Genomic DNA, 19,889 nt, shown 5'->3' with positions numbered 1-19,889 from the left:
TTTTAAAGACACTTAATGTCTGAACCTCATTGATGACCAACTAGGTTAGACTCTCTAGGGCATGGCCGGATATGCTTAGAATTTATATTCCTCAGATGATTTTCATGGCAGATGGGGATAAGGACCACTCTTTTAGGTAAATGTAAAAACTTTTTCCATTGAGAAATAGGTTGGTCAGTAATGTGCTTTCTACACAAGCATGAGGATGTGAATTTAGTCCCCAGCACCCAGGCTGGGCTGGGGAGGTAGAGATAACCAGATCCCTAGGACTTGGTGCCAGCCAGCCTAGTCTAATTAATGAGCATGAGACCAATGAAATACCGTCTCAGGAAAGTGAAGTAGACAGCTTTTGAGGAGTGACATTCAAGGTTGCCTTCTGGCTTCCATATGCACCTGCACACATAAGTGCACTCTATACAAGCACCCCCCACACACACACGGGGGGGGGGAACCAGATTCTTAATGACAAAGTGACTGCCTTGTATAGTACACTTCTGTTTTTCGATTTATTATGGGTTTTCTTGTTATTGAGGGGCAAGTTCCATTTTATTATTTAATTGGCTCTTTTAGTGCAGGGATTAATGTACAGGTGTCATTAGAGTCTGGCCAGTTTGTGAACTTCTTTTCTTCTTAGTATTTCTCCAGCAGATTCTCTTGGGGTTTCCAAGTAGACATTCTTCTGCATTATTGATATTTTTGTCTTATCCTTGCCGATATTTTTGTTGATGTTTATGCCTGTTGGGCGTCTGTGTTTTAGAAGTTTGTCTAGTGTTTTAAGGAGAATGTGAGCTTTAATTTGCAGCCAGAGGCAGCTATGTATTTTAAAATTGGGGCACAGTCTCTCGTGTTAAATGTTAGGTTTTATTATACTCATTTCTTACATCTGTAGTAACTATTGTAAGATCTTTTTACTTTGATTACCAGGTTTCTTCATACTAAACTGAATCAAATTTGTAATTGTAAAAATTAAAACTTAATGTAATTGCTGAATTTTATTAGTGTTTCTCTAGTTTTTTTTTTTCCTTAAGATTTCTTTCGTTCATTTACTTGGTTTTTCAAGACAGGATTTCTCTGTAGCTTTGACTGGCCTTGAACTCACAGAAACCCCTCTGCTTCTGCTTCCTGAGTGAATTTTACTAGTTTTAATTACATGTATATATTTGTGTGGATATGTGCATGTTAGTGCAGGTATCTGGGGAGACTAGAAGAAAATATCAGATTTCCTGTGTGCTGCCTGATGAGGATTCTGGGAATTGAACTCAGGTCCTTTAGAAGAACAGCTAATGCTCTTTTCAATGAGACATGTCTCCAGCCCCTTCTTTGAGGATTTTTGTTTCATATTCATCAGTAAGATTGACTTGTGATTCTTTCTGTACTTTTCAGGTTTTCTTTATTAGTGCTGTGTTAACCCTATCAGAGAGATGAGAAGTTTCTTCTGTCTCGGACAGTTTATGTTGGCATGATTTAGTTCCTTGAACAGTATCATCTGTGCAAGCATGGGGACCCGAAACTCTCCTCTTCTGTCTTTGTCTTCCTCTCTTTGGAAACTTAGGGCTTCTCCCCTCCAGACTGAGTTGAAATCTCTGTCAACTTTTTCTGGCTGTTTTCTATTTTTGAACTTTGGTCATTTGAATTAATGGAGCTGTTACTGTGTTTTTCAGAAAAGTATGAATTTACTCTGATTTTAAGAAAGATTCAACTGTTTATTTCTTATTAAAATAATGAGCAATGGCTCAGTGTTTAAGACCACCTGCTGTTTTTGCAGAGGCTTAATTCCCAGTACCTGTGGGTGGTTCACAACCATCCATGATTCCAGGTCCGGGGATCCAACCCCTTCTTCTGACCTGACCTCTGTGGGCACTGAACTTGCACATACAGCAGGCCAGCATTTATATACATAAAATAAATAAATAAATCCAAAGTGTGTGTGTGTGTGTGTGTGTAATAGGTATAGTAAGGGTATGAAGTAAATAAATCTAATGTGTGTGTATAGTAAGGGCTTTTAAATTCCATAGAACAGGTTAAGACAGTGACTAACTTCACATAATCTCAGTAAGTTGCAGAACCCTTTTATATTCTACTTTAAGTCCTCTTAATCATGAGCTGTGCAGTTTGAACCATGGGTCAGTTGAACGATTTATATTTTAACAGAAATTCTTTCATTTATTATCTTAAAATTAATGTAATTCTTTGCTGGAGCGATGATTCAGCAATTAAGAGCACTTGATGCTCTACCAAAGAACCCAGGTTCAGGTCTCAACACTCATTTTAGGCAACTCATAATCACCTGTAGCTCCAGCTCCAGGTGACCTGGCATTCTTTTCTGGCCTCTGCTGGCACCTATAAGCACAAAGACACACAGACTTAAATAAAAATAGTTTTTAAAATTTTCTTATAATTATTAAGCATTAAGTTATTTCCCCTCTATAATTGTGTATGACTGTTTAAGACTATGGTGTGGGATTTTGTTTGTTTTTGTTTTTGAGATGATATCAATCTGTAAACTAAGCTGGCTAACCTGAGACTCCAGGTCTTCCTACTTCAGCCTGCTGTGGGCAGGCATTATAGGCGTGCACTATCAGCAAGAAATAGTTACAAGGATAAGGAAAATGTGAGTAGTTTTAAAAACAAACTGGCAGTGATAACACTGCACGACACAGTGTAAATCTGGAGCAAACCAAAACCATGTCCCCATTTGACCGTGGCAAAGCCCTTTGTGTTACTGTAATTTAGGGAGTTGTATAACTGTTTATTTTATGTGCATTAGTGCTTTACCTGCACATGTGTCTGTTTAAGGGTATTGGATCTCTTAGAACTAAAATTAAACAGACAATTGTGAGCCACCATGTGGGTGCTGGAAATTGAACCTAGGTCCTCTGGAAGAACAGCCAAGCCATTTCTCCAGGCGCCCTCTCCCCCTATTGTGTGTGTGTTTTGTTTGTTTTGCTTTTCAAGACAGGGTTTTTCTGTGTAGGTCTTAACTGTCCTGGAATTTGCTCTATTGACCAGACTGGGTTTAAACTCATAGAAATCCACCTGCCTCTGCCTCTGAGTGCTGGGAATAAAGGTGTGCACCACTATTGTTCAGCTTTTTTGTGTCGCTTTTGCTACTGAAAATAACCCAAATAGTTGGCCTGCGTATAGAAGGAAACAAAAAAAAAAAAGGAATTTCAATGGGATTAGAAAGCACACAGACACTGAGATTAATTTTCTTTTGTGATAGGTGCTGAGAGATGTGGCTTTGTGCAGAAGGTTGCAGAAGAGAGTGGGAAGTGTTTTGTGTTACTTGATGTTCTAATTTGCTTTCTGTTGGCTTTGTTTTTGCTGACTAAAAGCAGTTTAATGGAGAGGAGAATATCAGCTCCTATTTTCAGGTCTCAGTCCTTTGTTGGGGAAGTCAGGTCAGGAACTCAAGTAGAAACCATGAAGAAACACTTTCCTGGCTTCCTCAGTGACTATGTTCATTTAGCTTTCTACAACCCACCTTCCTGTCTAGAAATGGTGCTGCTTCCATGAGCTGTGCTCTCCCATATCAGTCACCAATCAACACTCTCTCATAGACATAGTTCATGGACCAATCTGACCTGGGCAACACCTCAATTGAGGGGTCGTCTTCAAGGTGATTCTAGGTTATATCAGGTTGACAATAAAAGCTAACCAGCAAACCTGGTCAAGTGATCCAGAGTCTTTCTGATTTTAAGATTAATAAAAATTTACTATTGTGTGTCACCCTAGAAATCATTTTTGTTTTTTTCTCACACACCTGGAAAGATACTAAAAATAAGTAGGTACTGCAAACAATTTTCATAGAGGGTTAAGAGTAGGCCCTTTTTGATGTGTGAGGAGACTTTTGAGATGCTGCATCTTGATGGAGGTTGATTCTGCTTGGGAATCTTCTTCCTATTCCTAGAGTAAAGGTTTTCACATAGATGCAGGTTCCAGCTACAATCAGCTGGAACTGGTGATTTAAAATCAAAGCTGGGCTTTTACAAAGTGCCCAAGAGCCAGGCAGAGCTTTGATTCAGCAATTTTGGGGTGTAGCATGAGAATTTGCATTTTTAACAAGTTCTTTGAAGGTGAACCTAATTGTACCAATAAGAAGTTGCACTCAGAATGTGTGTTCTAAAGGAATAAATTAACAGAATGTAGTTATTAAAGAATTAGCAGAATCAAGTTGGTTGTTAAAGGAATGGTTAGTCCATTTTCTTTATTTGGATAGTCCAGTCGGGAATCAGATTTAGTAGTAAGTGAAACAATACTGTATGTTTATCTGATGTATAGTGATATTTTATTTATGTTTTAATAAATAAAGCTTGTCTAAAGATCAAAAGAGCAAAGCCACTAGAGGTCAGGCAGTGGTGGCACACACCTTTAATCCCAGGATTTGGGAGACAGAGGCAGAAGATCTCTGGGTTTAAGGCCACCCAGGGCTATACAAGATTAATGCAGAAACAAATCCAGGTGGTGGTGCCTCACACCTTTAATTCCAGTACTAGGGAGTCATGCCTTTAATCCCAGCACTAGAGGGAATACAAAATGAGAGGAGAGAGAGGCTTGAGCTACTTAGTCTGCAGAGTCGTCTTAGTCTGCAGTCGCCCAGCCTTGGTAGAGGTAAGACTTCGCCAGTGATTTGACTGCTTTGCTTTCCTGATTTTTAGCTTGAACTCCAATTTCTGTCTCTGGGTTTGTATTATTCGTTCTGCACTGATGTTTTTCACTTTGTGTACTATCTCATTTTTTTCCCCTTAAAATAATATAAAGAAAGAAAGGTAGCAAGATTTCTCAGTGGGAGAAGGTACTTCCTGCTAAGCCTGATGGCCTGAGTCCATGCCTTGGGACCCATATGGTGGAAGAGTAGAACTGACTCTACTGTTGGACTAGGGCCATCGGGGAGGAGTTGCTCCAGACACCACTCACATGACAGAACCTCAAGAATCCAGTAGTGGTTTAGTCCATGAGGTTGGATATCTTACTTAGCTGGTCTTTAGTCTACACTGGAATCCTAAAGAAGTTAGTTCTAATACCAGAAAAGTAATTCTTCAGCAGCAGGGTGAATGAATTTGCCAGAGATGGTAAGGGCAAGCAGAAGCTTTTTTCCCCTCCATGTCCTTTATGTAAGCTGTCACCAGAAGTTGTCACCCAGATTTAGCATGGGTCTTTTTGCCTCAAATGATCCAATCAAGAAAGACCTTCACAGGTGTGCCCAGCTGCTGGGGGTTTTGTTGGTTCCTGATGTAGTCAAGTTGACAACCAGGATTAGCCATCACAGGAGGCATCCCATGCCTTGTATTTTTGCTTTTTCATTTAATAACTCCTGTTTTCTGGGAGCAACATTGTGTACTCAAGCAAGCCAATTCTGTTTTAATTATCTTTTAAGGTTGTATTTTGAAGTTAAGTTTATTAATCAAGGCTTTTCATACAAGCTTGATATTCCTGTCGACTACCTACTTGCCCGTCTTTTAAGGCTTAACCCTTTAGCCCTTAGTATCCCCTTTCTTTTTATGTGTGTCCTACTATCCCTCACTTAAAAAAAAAAGTTAGATTATGAGATAGTAGGCATCTGTTTGGCTTTTTATGCTTTCTTTTAAGTTTATTATTGGATCTAAAATGAGTTTTGTGCCTCTGTTCATGAGGATTGTGAATCTAGTCTTGTGCTTGTGTGTGTGTGTTTGTATGTGTATGAAGGGGGGGTGATAGAATATAGTCCAACTTGCGTATCTTCTCACTCCTTGTTTTTTTCTTTTCTTTTCTCTTTTCTTTTCTTTTCTTTTCTTTTCTTTTCTTTTCTTTTCTTTTCTTTTCTTTTCTTTTTTTGAGACAATGCTTCAGTCATCAAATCTGTAGTGTGATTGGTTAGATTGCCTGGCCAGAAGGCCTCAGAATCCTCGTGCTTCTAATTAGTGCAGTGCCCAACTTCTTTTTTTTTTTTCTGAAAGTAAATTTTATTAAATTATAAAAGTTTCCATTTCCGCCCCTCTTCCCAACACCCTCCCACTCCCCCCACTCCCTCTCCTCCTCCCACTTCGTCCCTTAGGGCAGTCAGGGTTTCCTGCCCTGTGGGAAGTTCAAGTTCCTCCCCCCTCCCTCCAGGTCCAGGAAGGTGAGTATCCAAACAGACTGGATCCCCAAAATCCAGAATATGCAGAGGAAACAGGTCCCAGTATCATAGTCAATGGCTTTTCAGAAAGACTTCGGGCCAGCCACATTCAGAGAATCCGGCCAAATTCCGAGAATCTGGTTAGATCACGTCCTCGTTCAGTCCCAGTCCAACTGGCCTTGGTAAACTCTCATTAGATCCGTTTCCTTGTATCAGTGGGTGATAGCATCCCTCGCAATACTGATTTCGTTTTTCATGTTCTTCCTCCTTCTGCTCCTCATTTGGACCTCGGGGGGCTCAGTCCGGTGCTCCAATGTGGGTCTCCGACTTTATCGCCGTCCTTCGCCAGATGAAGGATCTATGGTGATAAGCAAAATATACATCAGTATGGTTATGGGCCACGGCCGATTCAGGCACCCTCTCCTCTGTCCAGAGAACAGTCTGGGGGATCTCTCCTTGGACCTGGGATCCCATATATAATCAAGTCTCCTGTAAATCCTAAAATGACTCCCTTAGTTGAAATATATTCTTCCCTGATCCCATATTCATCCTTCCTCCTCCCCCCCCCCCATCCCAGGCCACCGAGCTTTCCCCATTCCTCCCCTACTCCCTTAGTGCCCAACTTCTTACATGGGTGTTAGGGACCTGAATTCAGGTCCTCATGCTTACACAGCAAATACTTTGCATCACCCCAGTCTTTGCTTGGATTTTTGAGCTAGGATTTCACCCTGTAGCGTGTAGGATTTCACCACACTAGCATGAAACTCACAATATGGCTCAAGCTGTCCTCAAACTTAGGGCAGTTTTCATGCCCAGGCCTTCTGTACTCTGGAGTCCACCACTGCATTAACCCTTTTTTGTTCTCATTTGATTTCAGTATCAGGAAAATACTGGCTTTGTGAGATAACTTGGAGATTGCTCTTTTTTCATTCTTTTCTTAAAAAAAAATATTTATTATGTATACAGTATTCTGTCTGTATGTATGCCTGCAGGCCAGAAGAGGGTACCAGATCTCATTATAGATAGATAGATAGATAGATAGATAGATAGATAGATAGATAGATAGATAGATAGATAGATAGATAGATAGATAGATGATTGTGAGCCATCACGTGGTTGCTGGGAATTGAACTCAGGACCTCTGGAAGAGCAGCTAGTGCTCGTAACCTCGTAAGCCGTCTCTCTAGCCTTTTTTATTCTTTTCCTAAAATTTATCTAATATTAGTGTTATTGGGGGTTAGAGAGATGACTCACAAAAGCACTTTTTTTTTAGGCTGTTCTTTCTAAGGACCCAGGTTTGATTCCCAGCACCCACATGATAGTTCACAGATGTGTACAACTGTCTACAACTCCAGTTTCAGGGATTCAGTGACCTTTTTGGTCTCTGGGCACCAGGCACACACATGATACACAGGCATACATACAGACAAAATACACGTACTCAAAAAAATAATTAAATTTAAAAGTTCACCTACGGTAAAGCCATCTTAGTCTGCTGTTTTTCTCACTGGGAAGATTTAAATTATTCATATTAGTTATTTATTCACAGTCGCAGAGGTGCTCTTAATATTCTTTTAAAAACAGTTATTGCAATTATGTGTGTGCGTGTATTGGCAAGACACATGTGTGGAGGTTTTGACAACTTGTGTGGGTCATTTCTGTCCTTTCCTTTTCTAAATACTGGGGGTGAAACTTAGGTCTTCAGACTTGGCTGCAAGCACTTTTACCCACTGAGCCGGGTTGCCAGCCCAATATTTTTCTTTTTAGCTTTTGTTTTTTGTAGACTATGTTTACTGTCAGGTTTTCAGTGTTTTTGTCTTTCTTTCCCCTTAGAATTTTTAAATTTAATGAAATATTTTGAGTCAGGGTCTTAAACTCAAGCTGGCCTCAAATTTGCTATGAAGATAGCCTTGGACTTCCTTCTGGTCCTCCTGCCTCCACCTCTTAATTGTACAAATTACAGGTGTGCTTTTGTGGTGCTGAGGATTGCACTAAGGGCTTCAGCATGCTATGTGAACTCTCTGCCAGCTGAGCCACATCCCCAGTCACCTCTGTTACAGATTTGTCCTTTGAAAATTCATTGAAACTTAAGGATTTTATAACCCAGCATATGGCTTTTTTATAATTAAATTTTTTAATTAGCATATGAAATAGTTTTTTCTTGAGTATTTTAATACATGCATGTCATTGGTTTTTACACATTCATACCCTCCATTACCCTCTTCTTTTCTTCCTTTCCCTTTTCTCTCAAAGAGTCTTGGGGTTTGGGTGTGTGAATAACATTTATGTGCATGTATGTGTGGGCATTTATGCTGCAGTGCACAGTGTGAGGGTCAGGGTACAACTTCTAGGAATTGGTTCTCTTTTTGTATCATGTGGGTCGTGGTGATTTGGCATCAAGTATCTTTGCCTATTGAGCCATCTTTCCAACTTTTTAAAGTACTACCAATATGCTTTCCATTTGATGGTTGCGGGATCCTGCCCCTAAACACTGTTTTGGACCAAGTACCCCATGCATATTGGTCAGTACTCTATCACTGCCGAGCTGCATTCTTCAGCAGTACTTTTGTGTACTTAGAAAAAAAAACATTTATATCTATATTCTACATGTGAGAAAGCATGAAGAAGCAAAACAAAAGCTGTTGCCCTCTCTCATTCCTGCCCTTCCATTTGACCTTTCTTTGTGTAGTTTTTTGGTAGATGGTCTATACATTCTTGAAAGATAGTGCGTCCTACAGTTGTAAGGTGTGGTGCTTTATAAAATATCTACTAGAATAAGTTGGCTACTCTTTTAGAATCTTTATTGGTTTTGGATAGAAAGGATGTATTATATCAGTTATTAGGAGAGGAATATTTAAAATATGCAATTTAATTACAGACTTGCCCTTTTTCCCCCCAGAGTGAAGTCTGCTTGTTTCATGCATTGAGGAAGAGCTTTAGAACTTTTATTAGGTTTTTGTTTGTTTTGTTTTGAGACAGGGTCTCTTACAGCCTTGGCTGGCCTGAAACTCACAGAGATCCCCCTACCCCTGCCTTCAAGGACTGAGATTAAAGGCATATACCACCATGCCCAAACTTTTATTAGATGGATATGTATTTTGAGTTGCACTTTTCTGATATATTGAAACCATTATAAAATACTCATCTCAGCTATTTTAATAATCTATCTTAAAGGCTACTTTTTTTTTTACTAATATAGCCATTCCCATTTTCTTATCAGCATTTGCAAATGACATTGTTTTAGTTTTCTTGTGTCTTTATATTTAAAATGTGTCTTTTATAAGTAGTGTTTAGGTAGATCTTACCTTTATTTATTTATTATTTATTTATTTATTTATTCTGACAATCAGTCTTTTAGATCTTTCATCCAGTACCCTCCTAATGGTATCTACTGTTATTAGTCTTTTAGCTGTGCTGTTTAGTATTATTTAATGGGATTGATATACACACCCTTTTGTCTTTTTGATGTTTTGCTTCTTTTCTCTCTTTACTTTCTCATTATTTTGTTGAAATCTGATTCCAACATCTCTGTCATTTCTGAATCTGGTTTCTTTTTCAGTCTGTTGCTTGTTGAAATAGATTATTCCTGAGTATCAGTCACATTTCCCTGCCTTTGTGCATGTCCAGTAAGTTTTGAGTGTAGTAAGCATGATGGATGACATGTTACTGAATATGGTTTGTTGTTAACTGTTGGGGAATGTGACTTTTTGTTCTCTCAGTTACTTTTGATCCTTTCATGGCTAGTGTTGTCCTTCCTTATGAGAAGGCTTGAAAGCCTTAAACATGGTCTTTTAGAAGTTGGGCTAATTAGACTGTCTCTGGTGATGTATCTTTTCTCTTCATTTCACACATCTTGAACACTCTATTCCTGCAGCCAGCTTGAACAGGCTCCAGGTGGAGCTGGTGATGTAGTATATCCAGGGACACTCAGTTTGGTGGTGTGATCATACAATATGGACTGCAGTTAGTAGCCTGTAGTGATTGTGTACTTCACACTTTGCAAATAATTTCTGTTTTCTAAGTTGTTCACAGAATAATTTTAGTGTACCAACCTGTAAAGTGCTGCGCTTTTCTCAGTGTATTTGAGCCAAAACATGATGACCAGTTTTTCCAAAATGTTTCCTCTATATTTTGGGAAGAGTTATATTTACCATAGACAGTAATTTGTTGTCCATCTGCCACTAAGTTAAAACATTTAAGGGTTTTTATGCTGATTGTGATGTAATATTTTTGGTCTTTTTCAATATGTATATATATGTTTATAGCATAAATTTTTTAGCATAGTCCTAAATTACTGTTTTTAACTCTTTGTGAGTTATGGTGCATGTGAGCAGGAGTAAGATGCCTCTGCTGGTGCTGTGCTGAGAGTTCTGCAAACAGGGTTTCTTGTTATTCCATGTTTAATAACCTTCTGAAGTGGGCTGTGTATCTACTTTCCACAAGAAGTAACCTGTTTGGAGCCATAGTTTTGCTTGTACAGGACATTGTTCAAAATGACATGTTAGAAAGTAACAGCTTTTACTTATAGCCCACTTGTAGTTGACTCAAGATTATATTTGTTTATAATGTGTTGGGTTTTTTTCTGTATAGAATAGGTTTCCCCTTCTATAAAATTTATAGAAATTAATAGCTAAGAGTCATTTCCTAGGACTACTTTTTACTATTTTAAAGGATCTACTTTTTGCAGTCTAAAGAAATGCATCCCTGTGTACTGCGATTTGCCTGACATCTGAGCACAATAGCTCTGTAGTTAAAGTATCTGTTAAGTCAGTCAGGCTTTACAAGGCCCATAAGAAAATAGACTTTTCTCAAAAGTATATGTGTTTGTGTTTGTGTTTAATACAGGAAGCCGCCATAATTATGTCTCTATACATTTTGAGTTTATGGAACAATCTGCCTCTGAAATACGTCTTTTTATTCTTTGGTGTTCTTGTTTGTCCTGGAACTCACTGTGTAGACCAGGCTTACCTCAAACTCACAGTGATCTGCCCAACTCTGCCTCCTGAGTGCTGAGGTTAATGGTGTACACCACCATGCCTGGTTAAGTATCTGTTTTTTTATATATATTTATATGGGTACTGTTTGCTTTTATGTATCACATGCGTGCAGTTTTTATGAAGGCCTGGAGAGTGTGTCAGATCCCTGCTATGACTGCAGTTACAGAAGAACCTGACCCAGGTCCTCTGAAATAGCAAGTCCTCTTAGCTGTGGAGTCATTTGTCTTTCATAGATTGTGATAACAAAGAGAAGTTTAATTTGTAACTTTCTGGGTGTTACAGATTCATTTCTGGGTGTGTTTTCTATTTGTTTTGTTTGTTGTTTTGTTTTCTTTTTTAATATTTACTTACTTTATGTGCATGAGTGTTTTGCTTGCATGTATGCTACATTCAAGCCTGGTGCCCTCAGAGGCCAGAAATGGGTATTGATGCCTGAACTGGAGTTACATGGTGCTCTGAGTCACCATGCAGGTGGTAGGAACCAAACCCAGATCCTCTGGAAGAGCAATACCACACTAAACCACCACACCACCCTCCAGCCTCACCTGTTCCACGTTTTTTTTTTTTTAAACATTTTCAAAAATAGAACGTAGGATAATATAATCAATGTCTGTATTTTTATTGCTCAAAATTATTACCTGTTGACATTTTTTTGTTAATTTGCTTTTCATTGTAAAGTCATCTTGATTTTTGAGCTATTTTAGATTCATAGAGGATTTTTTTAAAATTATAAACTGATTGGCCTACTATCTCAGGCTTCTTATTAACTCCTATAACTTATATTAACCCATAATTCTTGTCTGTGTTAGCCATGTAGCTTGGTACCTTTTTTGGTGAGGCAGTCACATCTTATGTCCTGTGTCCTCTACATCTGGGTCACGACTGCAGATTGAAACTTTCCTCTTCCCATAATTCTCATTGCCCCACCTCTACTTCCTGCCTAGCGACTGGTCAATCAGTGTTTATTAAACAAGTGCAAGAAACAAATCTTTAGAGGGTAAACCATTGTCCCACAGCACTTTCCTCCCTTTTTTTTCTTTCAAAAACAAGAACTCTGAATCTAATATCTTTTGTTTAGCTTTTTGTCCGAACCATTATTCATAGCATATTGTAACCAACACTCTAAACAAAGATAAATATTCATAATCCATTTTTTTGGGAATGTGGGTGTAGTTTCCTGGGCTGCTTCCTGCTGATTGGGGGTGCTGATAATCTTATAAGAACCTAAAGAAAATTTATAATTTTGGTCAAGTCGTGATTGGAGTATCCTGTGAGGCTTGATCATCTCAAGTATGTAGAACTCTGGGTGTAGAACTCAGACAATTGGGCCATAACTCCTATCGGAGATTTCTCATGGAGTCTTCCTTGATTGAATCTGTTTTTCTTTAACCTGGAATGAATCCACAGCCTCTCATTTCCTGTGGAATAAAAAGCAAAACGTCTTCTCCAAAGTAACATACCTTATGACTTCAATTTTGAAGTCAAGGTATTTTTCTTTAATTAATTCAGCAGCATTTATAAAGAAGTGTATTTTAGCAACTGTTACTCCTTCCTCAGCATTCAAACAATTCAAAGAGAACATAATAATATACAGTATCCAGACTCTCTGTGTATTTTTCATCTTTACATGGCTTTATTTTAACCTCTATTTCCTTTATTTCTATTTTTAATTTTTTGACTTTTTGAGACAGGGTTTCTCTGGCTGTCCTGCAACACACTATGCAAACCAGGCTGTTCTTGAGCTCACAGAGATCTTCCTGCCCCTGCCTCCCAAGTGTTGGGATTAAAGGTGTATGCCACCACATCCAACTACTCTTTTTTTTTTCTTAAGGACTTAATCCTTTTTCTTTTCACTCCCAAATCTACATATAGTTTTAAACACACTGCAAACTGTTTAGAGGCTTTTTCGTCTGAAATTATCTTTACTGTATCTCTCTTTTTCTGACCACACAAGTCTTTAATTTGCCAAACGATATGGCTAGGATTAAAGCTGTGGTTTTGATGTCTAGGTCCACCCCGTTTCTTTGCTTTCTGAGAAACTAGCTTCATGGTGGAGGTACTGGCCGGAGCCATGTTTATTGCCACAATTGTATGGCATTTCAAGATTCGTGCACCATCAAGATTAGCCTATAATTCTTGTCTGTGTTAGCCACATGGCTTGGTACTTTTTTCTGCAAAGAAGTCACATCTTGAGTCCTCTGCATCTGGCTCATGACTGCCTCATAGAGGATTTTCAAGATAGTACAGAAGTCCTGTGTTTGTTCTTCACTGTTAGTCCACTGAACCTTCCCTGTTAATGTCTCATATTCTTGTGGTACATTTGTCACAGTTATTGAACTAGTACTGACACACAGTGATTGACTGACAGTAATATTTGAGTCTGACTTCTTTGATATTTTTTTCTTTATATCCTCCTGTTCTTGGTGCCCATCTAAGATATTCCTACATGTAATAATCAGAGTTCTTTAGGTTTTTCTCAAAGGCAACAGTTTTCCTTATCGTTTCTTGTGTTTTGATGACCTTGACAGTTTTGCAAACTGATTAGGGATATTGCTGAATGTCCTTTTTTTGGTATTTCGCTGATTTTTTTTTTCATAAGAATAAGATCATAAGGGCTGGAAAGATGGATTGGTGGAAAGCATTTGTTGCTTTTGCAAAAGCCTGGGATTAAAGGTGTGTGTCACCACTGCCTGGTCTGTAAGGCCAGAGGGACTGTTTTACTCTCTGATCTTCAGGCAACTTTTATTTATTAAAATACAAATGAAATATCACTACATTTCTCCTTTTTGTCTAACATGGAAAGGTTTGGTTTCCAGCTCCTACGTGGTCCCAACCATTTGTAGCTTCAGTTCCATGGGATCTGATGATATCTACAGGCACTAAGCATGCATGTAGTGCATATACATACATGGCAAGAAAAACGCTGATAAACATAAAATAAATACTTTTTTTAAAGAATAGAATTATAAGAATCTGTCGAAAAATGAATTTGGTCAATTGCTATTTTACTCTCACCCATCAAGGATGCACACACTATCAACATAACTCATTATTACATGTGATGTTGCTTTTGATGCTTGGCAGAGGTTTGATCCTTAGGTTTCTTTGCTGTAACATTATTCCTTACCTCCCTCTGTACTGTCACACACCTAAGGGTGGAGATGATGTTTCCCTTCCTTTAAGGAAGAATGCCTGTACAGTTTATTTGCACATCTTTGTCTCTTCATAGCTTTTCATTAAATTTAGCTTAAAGTATACATGCTTCATCTTGTTTAAAAACTTAGTGTTGGCTGGATTTGGTGGTACATATCTTTATTTTTTATTTTTAGTTATAAACTGATTGGCCTACTAGCTCAGACTTCTTATTAACTCTTATAACTTATATTAGCCTATTATTCTTGTCTGTGCTAGCCATGTGGCTCGGTACCCTATTCGGGAAGGCAGTCACATCTTGCTTGCTATGTGGCAGGGTCGACTGCAGACTGTGCTTCCCTCTTCTCATCATTCTCATTGCCCTGCCTCTACTTCCTGCCTGGCTACTGGTCAATCAGCATTTATTTAAAATATAAGTGACAGGGTACAGACTATTGTCCCACAGCACTCCCCCCTTTCTAAAAAAAAAAAAAACCAGAACAAACAAAAAAAAAACCAAGTACTCTGAATCTGATATCCTTTGTTTAGTTTTTCTCTTGATCATTATGCATAACAGCTTGTAACCAACATTCTAAACAAAGGAAAATATCCATAGTCCATTTTGGGGAAATGTGGGCTTAGTTTTCCAGGCTACTTCCTACTGGTTGGGGGCACTGATAAATAATCTCTACTCAGGAGGCAGAGGTAGGTGGATCTCTGAAATCAAGATTAGCCTAGTCTATATAGCAAGTTTCAGAGCAGACAGTTACATAGTGAGATCTTGTCTCAACACAATAAAAAAAAGCCCCTAGCAACAATAAAATTAACAACAAAAGCAAAAAGCCTTGTAACCATTAAAAATTATGCATATTGACTTGATTTATACTTTATAACTTTGCTCATGACTTTTTGAATTATTAGTTTTTTATCTATTGCAGTTTTCTATGTTGATTCTTTCTGTTTCTGAGGGTTTACAACCACATTTTCATATGAAAATTTTGATATTTACAAGAGGTTCAGATAGGGGGTATGAGTAAATTTCTTTTATTTTTTTTTATAGATTTTTATTGCGTTCTACATTTTTCTCTGCTCCCCTCCCTGCCTCTCCCCTTCCCCTTCAACCCTCCCCCAAGGTCCCCATGCTCCCAATTTACTTAGGAGATCTTGTATTTTTCTACTTCTCATATAGATTAGATCTATGTAAGTCTCTCTTAGTGTCCTCATTGTTGTCTAAGTTCTCTGAGATTGTGGTTTGTAGGCTGGCTTTCTTTGCTTTATGTTTAAAAACCACCTGTGAGTGAGTACATGTGATAATTGTCTTTCTGTGTCTGGGTTACCTCACTCAAAATAATGTTTTCTAGCTCCATCCATTTTCCTGCAAAATTCAAGATGTTATTTTTTTTCTGTTGTGTAGTACTCCATTTTGTAAATATACCACATTTTCCTTATTCATTTTTTCGGTGGAGTGTCATTTAGGTTTTCCAGGTTATGGCTATGACAAACAATGCTGCTATGAACATAGTTGAGCACATGTCCTTGTGGCACGATTGAGCATCCTTTGGATATATACCCAAAAGTGGTATTACTGGGTCTTGAGGAAGGTTGTTTCCTAATTTTCTTAAGAAACCCCCACACTGGCCAGCGTCGAGCGATGGGCATCTCTCAGGACAACTGGTACAAGCGCTGCAAGACCGGAGGTAAGAGAAAGCCCTACCACAAGAAGCGGAAATATGAGCTGGGATGGCCTGCGGTGAACACTAAGATTGGCCCTCGTCGCATCCACACGGTTCGTGTGCGAGGAGGCAATAAGAAGTACCGTGCCCTTAGATTGGATGTGGGGAACTTTTCCTGGGGCTCTGAGTGTTATACTCGCAAAACAAGGATCATTGATGTCGTCTACAATGCATCCAATAACGAGCTGGTCCGCACCAAGACTCTGGTCAAGAACTGCATTGTGCTTATTGACAGCACACCATATCGACAGTGGTACAAGTCCCACTATGCACTGCCCCTGGGCTGCAAGAAGGGGATCAAGCTGACTCTTGAGGAGGAAGAAATATTAAACAAGAAACGATCAAAGAAAATTCAAAAGAAATATGATGAAAGGAAAAAGAACGCCAAGATCAGCAGTCTTCTGGAGGAGCAGTTTCAGCAGGGCAAGCTTCTCGCCTGTATCGCCTCAAGACCAGGCCAGTGTGGCAGAGCAGATGGCTATGTGCTAGAAGGCAAGGAGCTGGAGTTCTATCTGAGGAAGATCAAAGCCCGAAAAGGCAAATAGACCACCCGTCATAGCTCATGTAATAAAGGTGTTTATTATTCTGTAAAAAATTAAAAAAAATAAATTAGAAAAAAAAGAAAATAAAGAAACCATCACACTGACATCCAAAGGGGTTGTACCAGCTTGCATTCCCACCAGCAATGCAGAAGTGTTGCCTTTTCCCCACAACCTCTCTAGCATAAGTTGTCATCAGTGTTTTTGATCTTGGCCATTCTTACGGGTGTAAAATGGAAGCTCAGAGTTGTTTTGATTTGCATTTCTCTGATGACTAAGGATGTTAACATTGCCTTAAGTGTCTTTCAGCCATTTTAGATTCCTCTGTTAAGAGTTCTCTGTTTAGGTCTGTACTCCATTTTTTTTTTATTGTATTATGTGATCATTTGGTGTCCAATTTCTTGAGCTCTTTGTATATTTTGGAGATCAGATCTCTGTCTGATGTGGGGTTAGTGAAGATCTTTTCCCATTCTGTAGGCTGTCGTTTTGTCTTGTTGATTGTGTCCTTTGCTTTACAGAGGCTTTTCAGTTTCAGGAGGTCCCATTGTTTCTCTCAGTGTCTATGCTGCTGGGGTTATATTTAGGAAGTGGTCTCCTGTGCCAATGCATTCAAGTGTACTTCCCACTTTCTCTTCTATAAGGTTCAGTGTGGTTGGTTTTATGTTGAGGTCTTTGATCTATTTGGACTTGAGTTTTGTGCATGGTGATAGATATGGGTCTATTTTCATTCTTCTACATGTTGATATCCAGTTATGCCAGCACCAGTTGTTAAATATGCTTTCTATTTTCCATTTGATATTTTTTGCTTCTTTGTCAAAAATCAGGTGTTTGAAGATGTGTGGGTTAATATCCGGGTCTTCTCTTTGGTTCCATTGGTCCTTCTGTCTGTTTCTATGCCAATACCAGGCTGTTTTCAGTATTGTAACTCTGTAGAAGAGTTTGAAGTCAGGAATTGTGATGCCTCCAGAAGTTCTTTTATTGTACAGGATTATTTTGGCGATCTTGTTGGTTTTTTTTGTTTTTGTTTTTGTTTTTGTGTGTTTTTTTGCTCTTCCATATGAAGTTGAGTATTGTTCTTTCGAGGTCTGTGAAGAATTTTGCTTGGATTTTGATGGGCATTGCATTGAATCTGTAGATTGCTTTTGGTAAGATTGCCATTTTTACTATGTTAATTCTGCCTACTCAGCAGCTTGGGAGATCTTTCCACTTTCTGGTGTCTTTTTCAATTTTTTTCTTTAAAGATTTAAAGTTCTTGTCATGCAAGTCTTTCACTTGTTTGGTTAGAGTTACTCCGAGATATCTTATGCTCTTTGTGGCTATTGTGAAGGGTGTTGTTTTTCTGACTTCTTTCAGTATGGGTGAATTTCAACAAGAGATTTTTGCCTTAGTCATTCCTTCAAAATTTAGGTATACTACACCAGCACAGATCTAACGAGACTGCAAGTTCAAGGCCAACCTGGGCTCCATATTAAAATTCTGTGTCTCTCACACAAAAACATACTTAAAAATTAGACTTACCCTGAAGCAGATTTACTTATCTTAGATAAACAAATTTACCTTGTATAATGTGTGTTTTGTCTATGTAGAAATTTTGTCTTGTTTTTGACTGTAGACAGAGTTTTGAGCTCTTGTATATTTTGAGACAAGTGTCTAAAAGTATTCCTATTAAAAACCAGGAATTCGCTGAATGGTGCGGTGTATGCCTTTAATCCCAGGGGTGGGAGGTGGAAGTCAAGGCTAGCGTGGTGTACAGAGAGAGAGTTCCAGGACATTCAGGGCTATACAGAGAAACCCTGTCTCGAAAAAAAAAAAAAAACCACACACACACAAAAAACAAAAGCCAGAAATTTAATGTGACATTTTCTTATTAGGAAAAGCCAATATTTAATCAGTGGATAATGATGTCAAACTTATATGCACATTACCTATTAAGGATAAGAATGTGGCTCTTACCTTTGACTTTTGAAAAATAGCACAATCTCTGTAGTAATCTCTGTAGTCAGGATTGCAATAATTGCTTTATTTTCTAAGTGGAAACTTCATGTGCTCAAAACTGAGCTGTACACATTTTGTGTTTCTCTCCCAAGTAATAAAGAATGAGCTGGAACATAGGCCAGCTCTTAAATGTTTGCCACAAAGAGAAAGGTAATGCTGGGAGATGCAGACTTCAAACATTATCTTGCAGTTACTGATTTTAGTTTTTGCCTGTCTTTTTAAACTTAGAAAGTGTTCATTTCAGATAGTCCTGGTTGCTCAGAGAGATATCTTACATTCTAAATTTGGAAAGAGATCTTAAAGCCACTTCAAGATTGTACAGTGCCTTGTGGTTTTTCAGATTGTTTGTCCCATTCAAGTCAGCATGTCCTGTGCATTTGCAAGTACATATTTTCAACCATGAGCAGGTGTCCTTCTCGGACAGGCATGGGGTACAGAGATAAGGATGGATAAGGAGGTTATAGTGTGCATATGTATGCTTGTGCACATGTAAGTGTGTATGTGTTTGTGTGTATATTTTGAATGAGTGTGCGTCGGGGTCATTACCTTTTTAGCAATTGTGCTTTCTGGGTTGTATGTCTTAGCCTTTGTTCTACCTACTACTCTTGCTACCGTCACAGAGGGTTCTGTAAGCCAATGGGAGGGAAGCAAAAGGAGATGGGCAGCTCTAACTCTTTGACTAAGTCCTTATGATTTGATTGGTAGATTTGAGCAACTTTCATCTTGTTTGTCATTGTTGTGAATGCCGTTTTTCCAAGATGGTGTTTAGTTTATAAACATTGATAGCCAGCTCATTCTTGTTTTTTTTTCCATTCTCTGTTTTGTTTGTTTGATTTTTCTCTGTGTGAGAGAGAGACACAGACAGACAGACAGACAGACACACACACACACACACACAGAGAGAGAGAGAGAGAGAGAGAGAGAGAGAGAGAGAGAGAGAGAGACTGACAACTGACTATGTAACCTTGTCTAGCTTTTAACTTGTTCTATTGACCTGCTTGCCTCAGATAGCCTAGCAGATGAAAGTGCTTGCTGTAAAATCCTGGTACTTGAGTTTGATCGCTAGAATCCATGGTGGAAGGAGAGAACCAATTTTCTTTTTGTTGTTTTTCGAGACAGGGTTTCGCTGTAGTTTTTAAAGCCTGCTCTGTAACTAGCTCTTGTAGACCAGGCTGGCCTTGAACTCACAGAGATTCGTCTGCCTCTGCCTCCCAAGTTCTGAGATTAAAGGCATGCGTCACCACTGTCTGGCAAGAGAGAACCAATTTTCAAAATTGTCCTCTGACTACTATACATGTGGTGTGGTAAGCATGCACCCACACTCACGCACATCCTATACAAAGAAATAATAAAAGATATTTTATAAGCTAGGTGTGACATATGCATTTAATCTCAG

At 38.7% G+C, this 19,889-nt stretch overlaps 1 protein-coding gene and 1 pseudogene across 3 annotated transcripts in view; both read left to right on the top strand.

Moving 5' to 3' along the window:
• The window catches only part of Crebbp (CREB binding lysine acetyltransferase), a 131,348-nt gene that overhangs the window by 33,822 nt on the left and 77,637 nt on the right, over positions 1-19,889 (top strand). The window lies entirely within an intron of this gene.
• LOC125399613 (small ribosomal subunit protein eS8 pseudogene) lies at positions 15,863-16,568 on the top strand (annotated as a pseudogene).

Source organism: Myodes glareolus, chromosome 9, assembly GCF_982192425.1.
Source record: "Myodes glareolus chromosome 9, mMyoGla1.1, whole genome shotgun sequence".
NCBI classification, from domain to species: Eukaryota; Metazoa; Chordata; class Mammalia; order Rodentia; family Cricetidae; genus Myodes; species Myodes glareolus.
Note: the sequence above shows the minus strand (reverse complement) of the source record. Positions and strands in the feature narration are given on the sequence as shown.